A 5108-nucleotide genomic window follows, 5' to 3' on the forward strand; every position below is an offset into this window, starting at 1 on the left:
GTCTACATCTTCACACGATTTGGGAAAGTACTTTTAACTTGTGCGCCTCTAAAGTTCATGCATTGCGTTCAATGGATCAAATATAGTTCCAGTAGATTCGGAAGGAGTGTACGTCAGTACAAGCCGGACTGGAAACCGAACAAGCGCGATACTGCTTTCACGGCCACAGTGACAGCTGAATTAGGGGAAATAACCGTCCCTCGCCCTTGGCAGTTGTGAGGGATGATGACGTATGCAAAATTAAAATAAGGTTCAACGTGCTAGGCAGAAAGCAATCCGGTATATGGACCTAGGTTGTATTATAAAGTGGAGTTACTGTAGATCAACCTCCAGGGAAGTTAGTTGACTGGTCATCTAGTTGAGAATAACGGAGATCTGTCAGTGGCTGATGATACAATGCCATGTTAGATCCGATATAAAGCGAGGCCTTTGCTAGTGAGAGTTGGGTCGAACCCTGTAGATAAAAAGACGAATCTGCGCAGTCTTCTAGCAAAGAAATTTCCTCGAGATTTGCCATTTTTAAGTTGTCTGCTACCGATGGAGAGCTGTTATGGGAGCGGACCTGGCTAGGGAAGTGGTGGTCCTTGAGGGGTGTCGGGGCACCGCGGGAGGCAGGGAATGCGCCCGTGGGCAAAGGGATAAATGACTTGCACAAGAGCAGCTGAGAACAGGGCACAAGTACCTTCCTCGAGGACATTTTGTGAAATGGAATATGCAGGGGGGAATGACTCCTCCCTGACCTACCGGGGCATCCGTTCTAGAATAACCCTGGTGGTTGATTTCCTGAAACAGGGTGAAAAACTATCAGCCACCCTCGGAGTAAGGGAGTGTACATGAGACACTGTGATGAACATGGCTGATCCTCTATTTATTGCTCTATTCATTTTTTCCTTGTTTTAGTATTCCATATGCTGCACATATATGCAAATTCGAATACATACATGCTACTTGTTGCGCTGATCTGAATTCTGGATTACTAGTTCGTCTGGCTATTCCGATAAACGTACGAAACTTAATTCTCACAGACACCCATGAGGTTTGCAACATTCTGGAAGGAGCACACAGAGAGGCTTTCAATCCTATTTCTGGCAAAGAGGATTTACCGAGCGCAGCACCGAACACTTAGTATTAGGTTGCACGTGTTGGCGAATTTGGCGCGCAGTTTCTGTCAGCAGGCCGCGAGAAACCGCCCCATTCTATGTGAGTGTACAGAAGCGCTAAATAAGGTACGATATGGTAAGACTGACCATTTTGGGTAAGTTTCAATTAGGAGGCGACTGAATGGGGATTATTTCGAGCAATCCCAAATCCTTATGATCGGAAATTACGGGAAAAAGGACGATGTCTTGCAGTGGTGGGTGTTAATTACGTAACGTAATTATTTGTTTCCCTATTCCTCAGGCTAATTCATCACCCTTCCGTGACTGCCCAAGGTTCAAGACTGAACCGTTCTATTTTATACAGAGCCGACTCTACCTCAACCATTTCTATAGACGATTTGTTTACATTTATCCATGGACTTGCTGTTGAAATTTTGTTCCATTTTGAAATAAACAATTTTCCCGCTTAATTTGTCCGATAACACGCTGCCCTCCGTGTGCCGTCCTGTGTTGCTGACTGCCCAAGGTTTAATCTAGCCGTAAGCCTTTCTTTAATTCTCCTCACGATTTACTGTTAATTTCCTAAGAACCACGGTCTACCTATCTGTACTCTCTGCCCAAGTCCAATTCAATATATTGTACACTGCCCAATTGCGACTACCGAAAAATCGCAGGTGAAGTTCGTAGAATTCGGTTTCGCCGCAATTATTACTGACCGTCCGTAGGTGAATTAGACTGCACGTTACCTGTCAGATAGGACACCTAGATCGTGCGTTTAGGCTAAGTAACCTATTCCTTGTTTTGAGATCACGGCCTTAGCACAGGATCATACATAGTTGGCTTGAAATACCGTGCAAAGTTCAATATCCGGCTACATCAAGACGCGTTATGTCTGTGTCTCGACTGCCTTCTCCGTCTCGTGCATCCACCAGTAGCGGACTGTCTATGCAGGAATTGATGAGATAACTGGACCTGGCCCTTATAAAGATTGAAAACTTAGAGCCGGAGGCAGATGCTGCTAAAAGAATCAAAGAATATCAAGACAGTGTTCAACGGGAGATGGAGAAATTAGATGAACTTTTTCGATCCATGAATCCTGAGGGGTTGGTAACTTGATCTTGTTCCGCAACAAATGAACGATGTGATGCCGTAAGAAGTTATGTAAATTCCATACCAGACCCAAAGGACTTGCCAATACCTGTTGAACAAGATACTGTTATCAACTCTCCAAATATCCACTTACGTAATGCTAACACGAGGCAAGACGATCGGCTTCTGGAAACCGCTCAGTTGGTGCAAACATGTATGGGACTTACTGCGCGACAGCTGCCAAAATTTGATGGGAACCCCGCTGACTACCACAGTTTTATGCGCAGTTTCATGTCCACTATTGCCCGACGAACTCGTGATCCGGCAGATTGATTCTCATACCTGGTACGTCATTGTGAAGGTGAGGCAGCCCAGGCCATTGGACGGTGTGCCGTTTTGGAACCTGAGAAAGACTACGCACTACGTATACTTGAACTTAGGTTTGGTGATCCGCATATCATTGCAACTACCTCGATAGAGCAACTGACGGAAGGGCCGACCCTAAAGGCGGACGATCATAAAGCTTTCATCACTTTGGCTGACGCCATGATGATTTGTTCTGCTACGTTGAAACAACTGGAATATCCAAATGATCTTAATTCTTGTCGGACCATTGGGGCTGTTGTAGCTAGATTACCTAGTACCGTGCGGAATGAATGGTTTGCCCTGGCAGCTAAATCATTTAAGTCCAAGCGTGATCCAACATTTGACGAACCGGCAAATTTCATAAGTGACAAGGCCGATGCAACAGCAGTTCAACAGGTGTACGCCGTAGGACGGAGGTTTATGCGTCCCCAGCCAAACACAGTGAGGCTCCAACCAACACACAAATCCCCACTATATAAAGCAGCCATCTTGACGACGCAGATAGGTAACGACAGATCAGGTCAGCTTAGGTTACCAGTGAAATGTGCGCAGTGTGGATCATCTCACTACCTGGATCAGTGCCCAGAGTTTATTGAAATGCCGGTTGTAAGCAGAATTGCCTGCGTAGACCGACCCTGAGTATGTTATTTATGTTTAAATCCGTACCATCAAGCAAAGGTGTGTCGATCCAGGCATGCCCGTGGGTTCCAGTTTTGTGGGCAAACATCATCCACTTTTGCACCAACCGAGCACTTCCAGGACAGAAAACGAACCAAAACCACCTGAGATTGCATCAGAAGGTGTACACCATAGCCTAGCGGATGTCCCAAAATAAAATATATCGCTTGCTGTAGTACCAGCTCGGATTCGAGGACCCGAAGGAGACGTCGTTGTCAACGTCTTTTTGGACAACGGTGCTAGTACGACCCTGATCCATAGTTCACTTCTGCCGAAACTGGAATTGAAAGGTACACCTGCGTCGTTAATTATTAAAACTATCACTGGAGTGTGTCATAAGATCTGCATCAGTTTCGTTCTCCATAGAATCGCTCGATTCTGTGAAAGTAATGCCAGTTCATCGCGCTTTTGTTGTCGACTCCATGCCCTGCTTACGATCACTCGCGCCACATCCCGAACAGTCCCAGAAGTGGAAGCATTTAAAGGAAATACCGTTTCCAGAATTGAAACCGGTAGACATAGGTCTTTTTATCGGTTGTGACGTCCCAAAGGCACATTGAGTTCTAGAGCAGAGGTTCGGGGGCCCCCAAGACCCTTGCGCAGTAAGAGGACCATTGGGATGGGTAGTTTTGGGGCCTTTATATTCAAACCCCAATAACAACCAGAGCGAAGCAATTTTCCATCACATCAGTCAAACGGAAGACTTAAATTTACAGCTCGAACGTATGTTCAACTTCGAATTTCTCGAAACTGCCTGTACCAAGCGAGCAATGTCTCCGAATGTTCGAGCGACCTATGACCGAATGCTTACGTCCTTGGAAACAGTGGACGGGCACTATCAGATACCCTTATCTTGGAAGGATGGAGCCCCGTGTCTACCAGAAAACAAGGGCTTGGCACTCAGAAGACTTTTTGTTTTAAAGGGTTGTCTTGAACGTGACTCTATCCTTAGGAAACTCTATTGTGAAAGGGTCGAAGAGTGTGTAAGTAAAGTCTATGCAGAACTCGTATCTGACAGTGAGCAAAATCAAGCTGGCCTAAGTGCATGGTACCTACCACACCATGGCGTGTTCAAAGCAGGAGACAAAAGCAAAGTTCGCGTTGTTTCTTACTGTGCTGCAGAAACTTTAAATACCTCCCTGAATATACAGCTGCTTAGTGGTCCAAATCTGGTGAATAGTTTTTCTGGCGTCCTTCTAAGATTTCCGGAACACCCTTACGTGTTGGCCGCAGATATCGTGGCGATGTTCCATCAAGTTAAAGTCCCACAATCCGATCAGGAATCACTACGTTTTATTTGGGGGATCAACGGTGAGCTTTCCAACCGACCAATTTCTTATCGCATTACTGTTTATCCGTTTGGAGCAACTTCATCGCCCAGTTGCGCTAGCTTAGCTCTCAGGCAGACTATTGAAAATTTCATGACCCCCTACGGAGAGGAAGCGGTAAGATAAGCCAATCGATCCTTCTACGTCGATGATTGTCTGATCAGTTTGCCCACGAAAGGAGCGGTAAAGACTACGGCCAAGCAATTTAAGGAGGCCCTAGCATCTGGTGGATTTAATCTTACAAGTTTCTTCAGTAATGTGAAAGAAGCATTGTGTTACTTACCCGAAGCGATATCTACTACTACACCGCTTCATTTGGTCGTCAACCAGACTACGTAAGGAGAACGTTGGGCGTGTTATGTGAAAATACGACTGATTGTTTCTGTTTCAAGGTTGAAAGCTGGAATAGTATCCCCACTCGTCGTACTTTACTGTCTTACGTAGCTTCATTGTTTGACCTTCTGGGGATGGTTGCACCAGTACTACTGCTAGCAAAGTACCTGATTCAGGATCTCTGTCGAAGGAAGGCTGCTTGGGACGATATTAT

Source organism: Opisthorchis viverrini (genome assembly GCF_000715545.1).
Source record: "Opisthorchis viverrini unplaced genomic scaffold opera_v5_95, whole genome shotgun sequence".
Lineage (NCBI taxonomy): Eukaryota > Metazoa > Platyhelminthes > Trematoda > Opisthorchiida > Opisthorchiidae > Opisthorchis > Opisthorchis viverrini.